Raw genomic sequence first — 17,575 nt, forward strand, 5'->3', positions numbered from 1 at the left:
ACTTTGTTCAATACAGTATTTCTCAAACACATTTGACAGATAAAACCCCTTTTCTCTCATATAGCATACCACACACATTGACATCCTGCAAGAGACGGCAGTTTGGAAAGGGCTCTATTGGACTATAGATCGGAGATGGTTTGTATGGTTTTGCAGTCATTAGGGTCAAGGCATACAGTGTGTTTTTGGCTACTAATGAGTTTACATGGTGTGACAATGAATCTTTCAAATGGAACACTGAGCTGAGCCAGAAATGATACAGAGCAGGGTCCAACGCTCCTAGCAGGAGGCAAAAGGGGAGAGACACCGATTGAACATTTACTAAAACACCCAAAATGCCACTTCAAGAATAGAAAAAGACCGATGGCTAGACTCATAAATCCTCGTGACTCTGTAACTGGTGGATTGTTTTATAAACACCGTGAGATATTGTCAAACTGTCATAGTGGCGATGTTATTATTGCTAACTTGTTTAGTGTTGTTTTGAACTATTAATCCTTTTCAGACGGCTGCCCCAAATTCTAATATTTGAAAGGGTTCCATGAATAGAAAAAGTCGAGACCCATTGTTGCATCCTGGTCAGTGTCTGAGGGACAGCAGGGTGTCATTCCCGATTCTCAGTGGCCAGCCATCGGTGGGCGGGGGTTCCAATCAGATGAGCAGAGCTCAGAGGCTGGGGGTCTAGAACAAGGCTATTGTTTTTGCATGTTCAGCATTTATTTTCTTTTCTGGTAAAACACCCTGATTTTCCTTTCGGGAACAATTTCCTGAAATCTATTTTGCGTACTTGAGTGTACAAGAGCCATCGTATCCCCATGTGGTAGAATAATAGCATGTTACTCTGTTCTTCAACCTTCTATATCATTTTTCTGTTTATAAATTCTTCTGCTACCCAACTGCATGGGATTCTTCTCTGATGATTTTGTCCTAGGGAGCAAAATCTTTTTATTTTTTAGGATCCTTCATACAGGTCCTAGACAGTACATGTCATATTGCTGGGACTAAAACTAAAACACATGAAAGATGACTAGATCTAGCATACAGTATCTCCTCAATCAGTGATAGACTTGCGAAAGCATTTCATTGCAATGTAAATTACAGGGTACACACCCCCGCCCACGCAACTCTTATTGTCTTTGAATATTTGTTAACTCTTATTTTCTCTTTTCTTTCTGGCTTCTTCAGGGCATACCCATAAGTTCAGATCAGATGGCACCCTGGCAGCTTCAATATTATTCCAAGAGAAAAATAGTATTATCTTGGTATTCTGCCCGCAGAAATCTGCTTTTGTATTTTCTAGGGTTAAAGGTCTTGGTTTGCAAGCCTCAGTGAGCTTTCAAGTATTTTTATTTGATTTTCCTTTTGAAGCTCCTGCAGCTCTTCCAAGTCTAGAGTAAAGTAATTCTTCCTTCTGTTCCTGGATTTCTTTCAAAACAAACCAAAACAAAAGAAATCTCCATTCTCTAGTCCTCTCTGTTTGGAATATGGCTTAGAGCTCATCTCAGAAGACGAGTTTTACCTGAGGAAATTTGGTCCCAAGATGTTGATCTTTCTTTTACAATTGTACCGTCATCCACACTTCACTTTACATTTAAATGCTTTCACTTGGATGAGAGGAGTTTATTCAAAATCATATGTACTTTTAGGTGAGTCTCATATATTTTTTCATGACGTCAGATACTAACACTAATAGAGTAGTGAGAATAAAATCACTTCTCCATTAAGAAGGTTTTTATCCCTCAAAGTAAAATGTAAAGGAAATGCAAATGATCCAACAGAATAGCTCTGATTTTCACTGCCGGGAGTGGTAGACACTGTAATAGAGAGGATGGTAGATGAGCCCAACTTGTTTCAATAAAACTCACTAGGATTTAGGACGAGACGACCATGACTTTTTTGATGTTTGGAAATGTTGAAAGGTTTCAGTGCCAGAGTAAACAGAAAGTAGACACAGTTGCCATCTTAGATATATTTTTTAAAGGTCTCAGAAAAGTTTGCCCTTCACGCATTTGTATTAGGGCACAAGGAAGGCCTTGGTTCTGACTTGACGATGTATGCAGGGAAAGAAAAGATTTGTCACTGACACAGAAGCTTCCCAGACCAAGACTGGATCAAGCAGGATGTTAAAATGATGCACTTTATATGAAAAAGCAGGACATTGGTGACTCAAAGGAAATCTATAGCATAAACAGGTACAGTTAACACCCCCAGTGATCTGAAATCATTATGGAAAAATGGAAACTTCACACAGGTACAATGTTTAGATAACATCCATTTATTCATTTATTAAGAAAATAATTAAATTTCTACTATATCCCAGGCAGAAAGAGATAGCCCCTACCCTAGTGCAGTTTAAGTTCCAGTAGGAGACAATTTATGTAAACTAAATAGATTAATTTTTTTTCTTATTGGCAGTAATTCTTATTTTATTAAGAAAATGAACAGAGAAATTGATAGTGGTAGGAGTTGGGTGTGGACGAGGTGAGGACTGCCCAGGACAGTTGGACAAGAACTCTTTTTGGAAGCATCTGAACCAGAGCTGAGTGATGAGAAACAGCCAGCCCTGTGAAGGGGGGCAGTGGAACATTTTCAGCAGAAGAACAAACAGCGAGAGCAAAGACTTTGAGGTCAAGACTAGAAAGAAGGCAAGTGTGCCTAAAACAGAAAAAAAAAAAAAAAAAAAAAAGAAATCGGAAGGTTATCCACGTAAGCACCAAATTTCGATGCATTTTTTCCTCTTTTTTGTCAACTTTACTGAAGTATAATTTACTTTAAAACAAAATGCATGTCGTTTAAGACTAAAACTCATTGAATGCTGACCTGTGTATTCACTTTTGCTTACTCCAAGATCTCATACATTTTTCTCTGGTTTTCTTTTAAGAGTTTTATAGTTTTAGCTTTTACATTTAGGTCTGTGATCTACTTTGAGTTCATGTTTGTGTTTAAGATAAAGGTCAATGTTTACTTTTTCCCCAAAGGTATTTACTTGTTGAATCAGTTGTTGAAAAGACTGTCCTTTCTCCATTGAATTACCTTGACATCACTGTTAAAAATCAATTGACTCTATGTGTATATCTCTGTTTCTATTTTGAACCATTGATCTATATGTCTCTATTTTTATTACTGCCATACTGTCTTGATTATTTGAATTTTAGAACCAAAGTATCAATTTCTACAAAAAAACCTGCTGGGGTTTTGATGGAAATTGCATTTAATCTATAAATCAATTTGTGGAGAACTGACATCTCAGCAATGTTGAGTCTTCTGATCTGTGAGCACTGTATATCTCTCCATTTATTTGGGCCTTTTTAAATTTCTCTAATCAATGTTTTAAACTTTTTTGTTTACATGTCTCATATATTTTGTTAAATGTGTTTCTAAACATTTCATGTTTTAATGTTATCATATATAAACTTTCTAAGGTTTATTTTCTGATTTTTATTGGCCATATGTAGCAATCCTATTGATTTTGAATATGTTGACCTAGTATTCTGCAATCTTGCTAAATTTACTTATTCATTGTACTAGGTTTTGCTTGTTTGAAATGGATTAGAAAAGATATTAGTTGAACACACAGTCTTATATGTTTGCAACTGAAGTTGAAGGCAAGAGGCAAGCAGTGGTGCTCAGGGTTCAGCACATCTGAGAACGTCTGGAGGCTCTGTAGAGGGGGCTGGGTACACATGAAAACAAGCATCCTCCTGGGAAGGTCCTCATCCTAAACAGCCTACAGACGAGTCATGTTTGCTTCAAGGATTATGAATTTTTGGAATGGAGAAACCTACGCGAGGCAAGATCTTTATTTGCAATAAAGACCCTAAAAAAGCTATTTCACTAAAACCTTTAAAAAAAATTGAAGTATAGATTATTTACAATGTTATGTCAATTTCTGGTATACGACATAGCAATTCTATGTTTTTGTAGATTAAACTCCATTTAAAGTTATAAAATATTGGTTATAGTCCCTGTGCTGTACATTACATCCTTGTATCTTATTTATTTTATACCTAGTAGTTTGTACCTCTTAATCCACTTCCCCTATCTTGTCCCTCCCTCCACATCTCTCCCTACTGGTTACCACTAGTCTATTCTCTGTATCTGTGAGTCTGTTTCTGTTTTTATATATTTTTTGAATTTCATATATAGGTGAAGACATACAGTATTTGTCTTTCTCTGTGTAACTTATTTTGCTAAGTATAATACCCTCCAGGTCTATCCATGTTGTTGCCAATAGCAAAATTTCATTCTTTTCTATGGCTGAGAAATATTCCATTATGCCCATATACCATGTATGCTTTATCCATTCCTCTGTTGGTGGACACTTAGGATGCACCCATGCCTTGACAATTGTAAATAATGCTGCTATGAACGTTGGGGTGTATAGATCTTTTCAAATTAGTATTTTTGTTTTCTTTGGATACATACCCAGGAGTGGAACTGCTGGATTGTATGGTAGTTCTATTTTTAGTTTTTTGAGGCGCTTCCAGGCTGTTCTCCATAGTGGCTGCACCAATTTACATTCCCACCAACAGTGTACTGGGGCTCCTTCCTCCACATCCTTGTCAGCATTTGCTATTTGTAGACACTCTGATGATAGCTGTTTTGACAGGTGTGAGGGATTATAGAGTTTGTCTGACATGAGTATTGCTTCCCCTGGTTTCTTTCCATTTCCATTTGCATGGGGTGCCTTTTAATCACCTCTTTTTCAAGATGTATGTGTGTTTAGGTCTGAAGTGAGTCTCTCGTAGGCAGCATACAGATGGATCATCTTTCTGATCCAGTCAGCTGCCCTATGTTTTTTGACTGAAGCATTTAGTCCGTTGATTTTTAAGGTGATTATTGCTAGGTATGTACTTAATGCCATTTTGCTCCTTGTGTTCTGGTTATTTTTTGTGGTTCTTCTCTGTTCTTTCCTTCTCATGGTCCCTTCCCTTGTGGTTTGATGATTTTCTTTAGTGTTGTGTTTGTGTTCCTTTCTCTCTAGTTTTTGTGCATCGATTGCAGGGTTTGATTTGGGGTTACTATGGAGTTCATATATGTGGACCTATAACCATATCTATTTGTTTTAAACTCATAGTCATTTGACCTCAAACACGTTCTAAAAGATCTACATTTTTTACTCCTCCTCCCCCAACGTTTTGTGGTTTTGATGCCATATTTTATATCTCATGCCTGCCCCTCAACTGTTTATTGTTATTATAGTTGATTTCACAATTTTTATCTTTCAATCTTTGTGCTAGCTTATTTAAGTGACTGACTCACCACCTTTACTATATGTTTGCCTTTAGCAGTAGGATTTTCCCCCTTTCTACAGTTTCTTTTTTTGTTGTGAGCCTTTTCTTTTCCAGTTAAAGGAGACCTTTTAACACTTCTTGTAAGGTTGGTGTAACACTGATGAGCTCTTTTACTTTGTGCTTGCTTGAGAAGCTCTTTCTCTCTCCTTCAATCCTGAATGATAATCTTGCTGGGTAGAGTGTCCTAAGTTGTGAGTTTTTCCTTTCAGCACTTTAAATATATCATGCCACTCCCTTCTGGTCTGCCAAGCTTCTGCTGAAAAATCAGCTTTATGGGAGGGTCCTTTGGGAACCCCTTCCAATGGGGAGGTATCTGTTTTTTCTTGCTGTCTTTAAAATTCTCTCTTTATCTTTAACTTTTGCCATTTAAGTGGTGATATGTCTTGGTGTGGTTCTCTTTGTGTTCATCTTGTTTGGGACTCTCTGTGCTTCTTGTACCTGAATATCTGTTTCCTTCTTCAGGTTTGGAAATTTTTCAGCTGTAATTTCATTAGATATATTTTCTACCCTTTTCTCTCTCTCTTCTCCTTCTGGGACCCCTTATATTGTGAATGTTAGTATGCTTGATGTTGTCCCAAGAGGTCCCTTAAGCAATTCTCACTTTTTCAAATTTATTTTCTTTTCGCTGTTCTGATTGGGTGACTTCCATTATTCTGTCTTTCAGATTGTGTATACATTATTCTGTGTCACCTAATCTGCTATTAATTCCTTCTAGTATATTTTTCATTTCAGTTATTGTATTCTTCTGCTCTTACTGGTTCTTTTTTATATTTTTTATTTCTTTGCTGAAATTCTCACTGCATTCATCTAGTCTTTTCCTAAGTGCAGATATCATTCTTATTTCTATTTCTTTGAACTCTTTATCAGGTAAATTATTTATTTGTGTTTCATTAGGGTTTTTTCTAGGGTTTTTTTTCTCTTGTTCTTTCATTTGAAACATAATCCTCTGTCTTCTCCCTTTGCATCCCTTTCTGTGTCTCTATGAAATTAGGTGAAACAGTTACCTGTCCCTTTCTTGAAGGGGTGTCCTTGTGTGGAAGTGTCCCTATGCCATCTGCCTGTGCCCGGTGGCTTTGGTGGAAGAGCTGGCTCTGAAGTGAGCACTGGCCATGTCTCCCCCGGGATGTGCTGGCGGCTCAGCCGTGGTGGGAAGCAGAGCTGGAGTGGGAGGGGCTAGAGCCTGAGCTGGGTATGAGCCAGGCAGGGTTGTTCCAACACCACTGGCTGGAGCAGGATCCCTGAGGGAACCAGGTTTCTCCTGGGTAGGATGACAGTCTCTGCCTTGGTTAGAGGTCAGATCAGGGCTGGAGGGGGTTGGAGCCACACTACTAAGCAGATTTCCCTCCGTCCCAAGTATGCTCACGGACAAGTGCTCTGCCAGCGGTGGGCTCAGCTCTGGAGCTGTTTTGCTCCCCGTTGAGTGAGTGCACTGATGTGTACTGGCCGTGGCTGCCTCCACCCTGGTCAGGGGCAGGGCTGGGGCCGAGTCGGTTCCATTCCCTCTGCCTTAGTGGGGAGCAGTGCAGGAGCAAGAGGGGCTGGAGCAGGAGCTGGTGAGGGCTGAGGGCTGAGGGCCCTGGGGGCCAGGTGCCTGGCTGGACAGAGCCCCAGGCACTATTCCTTTGCCACCTCCGTGCTGTGACTAGGAGGAATCAATTCTATGTGCTAGATCTTTGAGAGCAGAGTCTCAGGTTCTGACAGCCCTCCAGTGAGTCCCACTGGTTTTCACACCAGCTCAGGGTGCTCATCTTCCCGGTGTCAGGCCCCGGGCTGGGAAGCCTAATGAGTGGCTCAAACTCCTCGCTCCTCGGTGAGGTTCCCCAAGCTATAATGCCCGTCTCATCTCCTGGGTGCCCCCCAAAGGGTGTAGGCCCCAACTGGATCGCTTCTCTTCCCCTCTACCAGACTCCATGTGGGTCTTTTACAGCCTTGGTTTTAGAAGAGCCATCCTGCTAGTCTTCAGGCCTGTTTCAGCGAGAGTGGTTCTATATGGAGCTGTAGTTTTGATGTGTTTGTGAAGGAAGGGGAGCTCAGCATCCTCCTACTCCTGCATCTTGATCCCACCTAACAACATCTTTAAAGGCAAGTAATCCTTAGTGAGCCACTTGGGATAAAAGGTAACCAGACTCTAAACAAAGAGGAAATTTTATTTTGTTTTTTCTGGTGATATGTGTGTGGGGTGGGGGCGGTGGGAGAGAAAGAGAGAGAGAAAAGGAATTTAATTTAATGAGGATTTAATGAGATAGCAGGACTGACAGGTAATTCAAAACTAAGCAGCTGGCAGAGAATCCACATCTCTCTCCTCCCTTTCCCCACAAACTCTGCAAACACTCCCCACATCACAGAAACTTAAATGAAGTCTATTATATTAAAAAACATAAATGATGTGTATGGTTGATTGCCGAGGCATGAGCAGGAGCCAGCAGTGTTCAGGAGAATAAAGGAAAAAGTGTGGCAGACTTGGGAGCTCTACAGGGCTTGGAGAAGGAGGTCAAACTGACCTTGCCCATAACTCAAGGGCCCGGCCACTCCAACTAACATCTGGAATTCACATGTGGCAACGAAGCCTGCACCTGCCTGTCTCACCTTTTGCGTTCATAGCAGTGTTGAGAAATGGACACACGTGCAATTTTGCAGAGGGCTCGTCAGCGTAAGATTGACGGCAATTCCACAATCCCAAATGTCACATTTGCTGGTCTGTTTTCCACCTGCTTGGGGAAGAGCTTCTCTGAGAGTTTGCATCGGGGACTTCCCTGTGCCCTCTGGTCATTTTAACTCCGCATCTGAGACTATGCCCAGATAGTTCATCTATTCATTCATTCATTTATTCACTCATTAATTTAAAACAATTTTTGAGAACCTACTATATGCCAAGCATTGTTTTAAGTACTGGGGATTCAGCAACAAATAAAAAAGACAAAAATATTTATCTTCATAGAGTTTATATAGTAAACTATTTCTTTTGTACCAGGACTTGGGGCTGATTTCATAGCATCACTGGAAGGAGAAAATAACCACATGTCATGATAAATGCCCTAATGGAGGTAAGTGCAGGTTATGGTAGAATTGGTGAGCATGTCTTAGGGAATCAGGGAGGGCTTCCTGCAAGTGGTGTTGGCCTTGAGTAGGACAAGCATGGAAGAAAGGTAAAATTTTCCTCCATCTTCTTAGGGGCTTCAGCGGGGACTGACATAAGACAGATTAACAAAGGAAATACATACACGTTTTATTTACGTGGACATGGGAGCCACAGGAAAAATGAAGACTCAAAGAAATGACTAGGCCTAAGTATTTATATACTGGGTTGAACAAAGAGTAGCGATTGTAAGAAAGTAACTAAAATATATGGGGGAACCAAAGGAAGATAAGAGTCATTTTAACAAGGTCTGTTTGCACAGATTTTTCTAGGCCTTCCTTCCCTGCCTCTGATGATGAGAAAGTTTCTTCCTCCTAGGAGTGAGGGCACCATTCACGTGGAAATTTTCTCTCCTGCTTTTAGGAGGAAAAGGGGAGGTCAGAGTGCCTTCCCTGCATCTGCCGTTTTTCAAGTGTCTTTCACTCAAAATAATATGCCAAACAGTATATTTTGGGGTGGCCTGGCCTGAACTCCTTCAAGTGAGTTAAGTAGGTGAGAAAGTGAGGCAGAGGGACAGTCGTAGGTGCAGAGGCCTGGGGGACTACCCCAGCGTGGCTCTGGTATTTGATGGTCTAATATTTTCTTATTGCTGCTACAACACATTACCCAAACACAGATTTATAGTTCTGGAGGTCAAAAGTCTGGAACGGCCTCACTGGTCTAACGTCAAGGTGCCCACAGGGCTGCATTCCTTTCCAGAGACTCTAGTGAAGAACCCATTTCCTCACTTTTTTTCCAGCTTCTAGAGGCCATGGCATTCTTCGTCTTGTGGCCTCTTCTGCATCTTCAAAGCAGGCAGCCTAGCATCTCCGAACCTCTCTGTGCTTTCACTGGCCCTGTGGTTTGATTGGGCCCACGTGAAGAATACAGGATAATCTCTGCAGCTCAGGGTCAGCTGATTAGCAGTTTTAATTTCACCTGCCATCTTAATTCCCCCTTGACATGTGAGCTTTACATATTCACAGGTTGTGGGGATTGAGACACGGACATTTTTTGGGGGGGGCATCTTTCTGCCTATCAGAGATGGGGAGCTCCAGAAGGATATTGTAAGCAGAGAAGCCATGTGATCGGATTTGCATTCAGAGGAACAGCCTCTACAGTCGTGTGGAGACTGGGCTGGGGGTGCGGGGAGGTGTGGCAAGATGGGGTGGAGCTAGGGTGCAGAGACTATGAGTAAAAAGCCCAGTTAAGAGACCAGTTCAGTAATTAAGTGAAAAATGATGAGGGCCTGTACACATGCACTCTAGGGAATGTAACCCTAGGATTCTTAGAAAAAAATTAATCTAATTAAGTTCGAGACACACCCCAGAGTAAGGAGAAGAGGAAATTGTTTTTTAATCCTGGTTTAACGCAGGAACATCTGTGGAGCAGAGGCAAAGTCTTCATGCAGCATTTCCTTACTTTTCCCAAGAAGAAGGTTTGCTTGGTTTGTACAACGGGGCTGTCGGACTAGGCCATCTCTCAAGATTTCTCCATCCTAACTTCTCCGATTCTGTGAAAAGGAGATGGGGCTTATCTCCAGCTTATTTAGATTGGGGCTTAAAAATAAATTAACACATAGGACTGAAAAGACCTGTGCGACTATAACAACAGAGCCAATGCTTGGGCTCAGAGTCACCGTGTCACTGAAAGACAGATGAGAGCAAACACTTCCATGAGTCCCCAGAGCTGGGAGACTGATATTCTCAGGGTGTTTTCAGAAAAAACTTAGCAGGTTTTAGTTTCAACTCTCTTTCACCTTGCAGGTGGGAAGAGTGAACTGAGGATGTGATTCCTACTGTGTCCATCAGGACTCCTGGTGGCGACCGAGGGGAGCTGATTCTGCCTTGGGAGGATCTGGAGGACACAGAGATTGGCTAGGGTGATGATGTCTGGGCTGGAGGGCTATCAGAAAGCAAGGGAGCACGGGGGCCTCAGAGCTGGGGACACACACAAGGGGTTGCTGCAGAAATGTCCGGAACATCGTGCAGCCCCTGTTTCTGTACAGTATATGACTTCAGATTGTTCTCTCCATCTTTGGGTTGCTAGGTGGAGAGTCAAAGTTCTGCTTGGTCTGTTGGTCAGGTATACAAGCCCTTAGCTGGGAAGAATCTGGCCCCTCCCTCAGCTTGGTTTCCCATCTAGCCCCCTATTCACAATAAAAAATCTACGAGGAAGGACAGACCCCAACAAATGTGGTTTGTGGGAGTGGAATGACTGGTAGCTAGGTAGCCAAAAAATGCCCAGTGTCTTCTAATCCATCTATCTTGCTTTTTCTCTCTGGCCCCTTCACCTCCTCTTGGCTGCCTTTTCGTTTGTTAACTTGCTGTATAGAAGGTACGCCACATCAATTTAGACTGGTGTAGAATATCAAAACGAATATACGTATGTATATGTATGACTGGGACATTGTGCTGAACACCAGAAACTGACATATTGTAGCATGACTGGGACATTGTGCTGTACACGAGAAATTGATGCATTGTAACTGACGGTACTTCAATTAAAAAAAATACACTGGTATAAGATTGGGCCCAGTTGCCAGGGTGAGTTAGAAAATGAGATTTTAAGAGTCACTTTGATTCTTTTTGAGATTGTCCTCCTGTTATAGCACCCTGAATGCTGCAAATCTAAACTCCAACCCAGATGGAACTTTTCAGCCAATTTCTAATTCGTCTTGCTGGCGCACAAGCTGCTTCTGAGGGCTTCCCAGCCACGGCTATGTGGGCAGACAGAACAAGCGTGGAGAACAGCCTTCAGGGACCATCGCCTGGGAGATGGGTGCATTTGCAACAGTGATGTTTGACCACTCTCCCACAATGCCTGTCCGGTATCCTGGCATGCGTGTGTTAATGCTAGTCAGTGCTCAAGGCAGAGATGAGCTACACTGACTGCTTTGTTCTCTGGGAGTGTCTGTTTCCTGTTCAGAGGACCGGAGATAGAGAGGGCTAGTCATTATTGCTAAATTTCACTGTGATATTGGTCCAAAGTGAGTAAGCAAAATGAAATCCAGCCACTTGGGAAGAGCAAGGTCTGGCTTAAGGGATCACCCTCCGTGTATCTGGCTGAGAGGCTGGAACCAGCACATTGGATGACAAGAGAGCCACCAAGGGCGAGGCTAGCTGACTCCAATTCTGTGGTGGTCCTCATGCTGGTTGCAGAGAAGCAGACAGGACAGCCACTTTTCCCTCTTTCTGCATTATTATAATTTTGCGGGGATACTCAAAGACAGACCCACTGTGGCTGGAGGCTGGCAGAGGGGCAGATCCTCAGACACTCATCTCAGCACAGCCAGGGGGTGTGGGGGGTCAACGCAGTGACAGGTCCTGGGAGGAATTGACATCATCCCCCAGAGTCAGGATGTGTTCCTGATTGTTATCGAGTCCAAACTTGTTCTGCTCGCCACACGACAGGCCAATAACTGGGGGATAAGGTGCTGGGGCAAGGAGTAATGACTTTATTCAGAAATGTGGCAGACTGAGAAGATGGGGGACTAATGTCCTGGAGAACCATCTTCCCCAAGTCAGAATTCAGGGTCCTTTTATTCTAAAAAGGGGAGGGGGTGCGGTTGGTTGTTGCAAACTTCTTGTTTTCAGAAACCTTTGTTCTGGCAGCTGTCCACGTGGGTCAGGTCATGACGATCTTGTAAACCTCCCACAAGACAAATGTTATTCTCTGTCCTGCAACTTTTTATCTCTATATGAATGGAGGAGTGCTTTACCTTTAAGGTCAGAGCCTTGAGAATGTGTTATCCTGTATATCTCAGGCTATAGGCAACATTCTTTTACAAAAGACTAAGCACAGGAAACAGAGCACAGGGTTAGACATAAAGGAACAGATCAAATACGGAGTTAGATTTGTTCTTTCCTGTTACATGATCTTGATGACTGGAACCTGGGAGGCAAGGGGGCGATATCAGGGAGAGCAGATGTGGAGAGAGACAGTGGCTGGACTTGCACTGCTGGGTGGGACAGGGACGTGGGTGCACCCACAGGCACCCGAGATCACCATTTAGAAAGAGCCCATTCCTGGAGACCTGCCCACCGGGATCCTCCCTCAGCCTGCGTGAGACTGTGGGGTAGCACCAGGGGGCGGGGACTGAGGTCAGAATGAGAGGTTGCCTCCAGTGTGCATGTCCCCTGATTCTCCCCGTCAAAGAGCCAGAATTTGGACGCCTGCAATGACAGAGAGACTGAACCTCCAGGTTAAAGGTGTTTCACATCTTTTCTTTCCACCTTCCTTTCCTGTGCTTGCACTCTCCCCAAACCCTGGAGTCACCTAAAGTAGCAAGTAGAGGGAAAGCAAGACAAGCAGATTTGGATAAGAAGAGGGAAAGAGCAGACCCCCCACCTCCATCACTTCTGAGCCCTGCAGAGAGCTACCGTCCAGGGAGTCTGCGAGAGAATTAGGTAAGAGTTGATGTTCAGTTAGGAAGTAGTGGTCTGAGTTATAGACTAGGAATCTAACTCAGGTTTTTAAACAGATACTTTCATAAGTTGGAGTGACGTGAATACACATAACTGGAAAGAAAATGGTGAAATATGGCAACCCCATTGCCATTCATTCATTTATTTTTTCATTTTACAAATACTAACTGAATCTTGCCAGGAGACGGCTCTGTCTATAGAGCTGGTCTTTCCGTCTTTAGCAGTGAGGGGGACAAGCCCTTTTTGGCTTTCTACAGCTGTCATAATGTTCTCCTGGTGGCTCCCAGGGCCAGCCTCCAGAAGACCCTACCCTGTCCTTTCTCGCCGTTCCCAGCGCTGTGTAGTCTAAAGGGCTCACGCAGTAAATCAGAAGAGCGATTCTGGGCGGAGAAGGATCTCTTTTTTTTGTACTCCGGCAGTTTGTTTCCTAAATATCCCTAAACGAGTCAGGGACCAGAAGTGGCGAAACGTTAACCCCTCCGAGTCCTGCCTGACGGCTTCAGGAGTCCCAACACCACCTGCCGCTCTGTTCCTGCCTCGCATCCTGGGAGGAGGGAGCCGTTTCTCACCTCTCTGTCGCTGAATTAGAAGTTAACCGCTTTCCGCAGCTGAATTAGAGGCTTGTACCGCAGCCAAAACACAGTGTGGATGAGACAACTAAAGATGTCTTTTTTCAAGGGAAACAAAGAAATTAATTAAAGCCAGACAGGAAGCGTCTCCTGTGTGGTGTCTGGCGTTGAACCCTCCGTCGGGCCTGCAGGCGCCCACGGGGAGGGGGCGATGTGGCGGGTGGTGGTTGGGAACCTAAAGCAGACTCTGGGGTTCATAGAGGACCCCTCATGGGATCGGCGACTGCCACCACTGTCAGTGCTGGTGAGCGGGCTGGTGGCCCGTGCCCACAGCGAGGGAGTCGGTGTCCTGCGTGTGTGTGTGTGTGTGTGTGTGTGTGTGTGCGTGCAAGTGTGCAGGGGCCTGTGTAGGGCCTGGGTGGGGGAAGGGTTGGAAGGACATTAAAAGAGTCATGACAACGATAAATGGGTACCTTTTCTTTCCCCTGTGTAAAGGGACAGGGTCTCTGAAGGAAGGAACAAAGAAAACTAAATGTGTCGGGAGGAAAAGCAGTCAGGCTCTTCCATCAAGGTTATTTCATGCAATTCTTTGAGGTGAGCAAGGCCCCGTTTTCAGAGATGAGTAGAGCAAGATAGACAAGAGTGGCCAGTTAACCTGGCAAAGGTTAAATGGCGAACAGACGGCATTATTGGGATGTGAATTCCGGTCTCTGACAGCACAGCGAGGAGGCAGAATCCCCTCCCCTGCGCTGCCTCTCCGACAGCCCCTCCTTGAGTGCCTTCCAGGGCCTGAGCCTGCTGGGGACTTACTAAGTGGAACTAACCCCAGAGGAAAGTCACTTTGCCTTTCCAGGCCTCTGGGCCTTCATTTGCAAAAGGAGGCAGATGAATGAGGTGAGCTCAGAGACTCCTTTCAGCTCTAATATTCTGTTTGTGAACCCCGAAGGAATGTGGGCAGTGCGGTGAGGTGGGGAAATCCAGACTCTAGACCCAGTCGGCGGTGGTGGAAATCTTACCGCACCATCCATCCCAGACTCACACAGCAGCCTTTAGTTTCTCAAAAGCTGACTTGGAATCAGACACGAATCTCCACTCTTCGACTGCAGCCCTCCTGCTTTCAGAGGGAAATGCAATGGCTGGCACATTGAACTCTCAGTAATTGTTTTATGAATGAATGAGAGATTGAATGGAACCCGGGGCTCTGTTGGCCCTGTGTGTATGTTGTGGGAGGGATGGGGTGGGGGGGGCGGGTGGTGGGTGGTGGGGAGTGAAGGACCTGTGTGCAGAGGCACGTGAACGTAACAGAACGTAACATGATATTTACTACCAAGGCCCATTAGTGAAGTCTAGGATCTTTTTTTTTTTTTAAAGCAAACAAAGATGGCGTTTCAGTGGGTGGGGAAGTGACTGACTTTGACGTGGTTACCTTGTAGACCCAGTTATACAGCTCAGCACACGCTGTTTCGTGGAAGAGAAGAAAAGAAGCAAAACGTTTAAGCTGCTGCCTGTTTGTCTCTGCTGCAAAGAGGGAGACCTCGCCCAGACGATGTGTTGTGTCTAGGAGCCGGCTCATGAGTCTTAGAACATGTGATGGAAGGTCTGGGGCTCTGCGGAGAGTGGAGAACGGAACTGCGCAGTGTGTTCAAAGCAAGAGACTGGGAGGCGAGCGACGGGAGGGAGGAGGGACGTCAGGGGCGGCACCGGCGGGGCAACTGCGATGCTTAAGATGCAGTTCTAACTTTTACCTGCAGCGGCATTTCTCACCTTTGGAAGTGCTTCGTGTGAGTGGTTTCAAGGGAAACTGAAAAGGTGGGGTCTGGGTCATCGAAGAACAGGGAAGAGACCAGCTGCAGGAGCGAAGGAGGGAGACGGATGGCTCAGCGCCAAGCTCGAGCGGTGCCTGCCAGGACCCCCGCGCTCCACAGCAATCTCGGGACAGCCTTGAACTTCCCCCTGTATGTGGGCGCCGCGTTTGCTGAAATTGCGGAAGAGAGCGTGACCATAGCTGAGATCATGCAGCCTGGTCATGGAGCCCTGAGGGTGCAGGGCGTAGCAAAGGCAGGGAGAGGGCATTTGCTTTAGGGAAGAGTCAAAGCAGAGCCTGCATGCACACGGCTGCTTTATCCCAAGACTCAGTGGGAAACCACTGGTGCCAGGGGGTATGAATATTTCACATTTTCCTGAGGAAACAATCTGTTAGTTTTACCCTTCCCCATATAACAAGATATAGATGGTAACACAAGTGAGAGTCACTGGGGACAGTTGAAGGTCACCAGACCCAACTAGTTATGAAAAAATGAAGTGAGAAGCCCCCCGGGAGGGAAGACCGCGTAGGAAACAATGCTAACAATAATTGTGATGGACAACAAGAATCTCTGGACTTAAAGCGCTTCGTTTTCAAAGCTTCCCGGTAATTAACGAGTAAGAGGAGAGAGTAGGGAACATGTTTGTGGGAAAATAATTTTTACGTCAATGCAAGAACTGTTCCTTGGGTGTTACTGGACTGAGCAGTCGAGAGTGTTTAACTCCCTGTTGGTTCTGCCTTCCCGCTAAGTCTGCTTTATTGAGCCTCTGTTCAGTTACTACACTGGTCTTCATTCGGGGGACTGCAGTCTTTCGTTCAGCGCTGGCCATGATGATGCTATCATGTAACACTTACTCCCTGGGGCTGGGGTTAATGTCCGCTAAGTTAATGGAAGAGAACTGTGAGTTTTCGGCAAACCCCTGTTTTGAAGCCCGCATGTGGAAGGGACCTACAATTTGGATCATGTCTGGTTAATCATGTTTCAGAGAAAACTCCACAGTTTTCCAATTTATTATAATTGGAGGGTTTACACCCCCCTCCATGTCATGATGTTATATATCTTTCACCAAGAAGCTCAAAACAATATTACTGATTAATTATGAAACCAGTAGGTACATATTAAAACCAACAGGTAAATATTATATTACTAGCTATGAAAATGGAGATGTGGGTATTCTAAGCTCAAAATGAAATCAATAGTTACCCCGCTTCAAACCCTCTCCTTCTATATTTGTGGTTCATTGATACTATCATCATCTAGCCAAGAAACCCAGGAGTCATCTTTTCGTCTCTGTGCCCCCAATGCCCTAGATCTTATCAGTTGCCAGATCCCTTCTGTTCTACTACCTAATTATATATAGAATTAGTTTTTTTTTTTTTTCTGTCTGCTCTGGTCGAGCCCTCATCATATTCAAATTGGTTTCAGCATCCTCCGTACAAACTCTGAGTGCCTCACACAGAAGCCCCTCAACTCCCTGCCATTGTATCTGTAAATGTCACATTCCTCCCAAGGTTGAGAGATCCAGGGACATGGGGAAGTCTGATCCACATTTGTGTTGCTAGCACACAGCCTGGAGCCTGGTACGATGGCACCCCGGAAACCTCCATCCATCCTTGAACTTGTGTTTTTGAAGCTCCTACTGTGTGCAAACACACTCGTAGGTGAATGAGAACATGGCAGCAAACAAAATGGATACTGCGGTCCCTACATACGTTGCTTCTTACACTGATGCAGATATTTAACCCTTTATAAAGAAGTTTTGTAAATGTATGGAGTCAAATATATGTGTCCTTTAAAAATATCATTTGTGTTTTTCGTGGACAGTTGACCCTTGAACAACACGAATTTGAACTGTGTGGGTCTACTCACTAGTGGATTTTTTTCAGTGAATTTGTACTGCTGTTCTACCCAGTCCACAGCTGGTTGAATCCAAGGATGTGGAACCACAGGGATGCAGGGCGAACTCTCAAGTTATCCTCTGATCTTCGACTGTGTTGGGGGTCAGCATCCTGAACTCCCCACATTGTTCAATGGCCAAATGCTTAAAGAATCCTTTGGTTCTAAACTATAATAAAAATCTCCCTTAGAACAATCATGATTAAGAACTCAGGCCGTCTTTGTCGCTAAAACTCGGGCAACTTAGTTATTCTGTGCTTCACTTTGTCTTTCTTCTATCGCTGCTTTCTGGCGCTTTCTGGCACTTTCTGGCACATAGTAAATGCTCAGTAAATATTCATGGTCTGAATCAATAAATAGGTTGCCTATGGTTTCTTTAGTTTTCCTGTTAGCTTGTTTCTCTACTTTGATGTTGCAATTAATATTATATTTTATTTTGGACTTGAGCATCTTAAAGCTGTTTGCTTTT

General features: G+C 44.1%; 1 long non-coding RNA gene across 8 annotated transcripts in view; it reads left to right on the forward strand.

The window, feature by feature from the left end:
• The window catches only part of LOC141575529 (uncharacterized), a 36,200-nt gene extending 18,895 nt beyond the window's left edge, over positions 1 to 17,305 (forward strand). For 5 of the 8 annotated variants that reach the window (XR_012503165.1, XR_012503167.1, XR_012503164.1 and 2 more), the window contains 4 exons: positions 8,266 to 8,338; positions 10,176 to 12,818; positions 13,901 to 13,999; positions 14,839 to 17,305. This is a non-coding gene — a long non-coding RNA (uncharacterized LOC141575529). Of the gene's footprint in view, positions 1 to 4,649; positions 4,847 to 7,221; positions 7,377 to 8,265; positions 8,339 to 10,175; positions 12,819 to 13,900; positions 14,000 to 14,838 lie in introns of those variants that run through there. The other 3 variants (XR_012503168.1, XR_012503169.1, XR_012503170.1) reach the window with 2 other exon arrangements.
• The last annotated feature ends 270 nt before the right edge of the window (positions 17,306 to 17,575 follow it).

The sequence above is a fragment of the Camelus bactrianus genome, chromosome 29, assembly GCF_048773025.1.
Source record: "Camelus bactrianus isolate YW-2024 breed Bactrian camel chromosome 29, ASM4877302v1, whole genome shotgun sequence".
In the NCBI taxonomy this organism is placed as follows: domain Eukaryota; kingdom Metazoa; phylum Chordata; class Mammalia; order Artiodactyla; family Camelidae; genus Camelus; species Camelus bactrianus.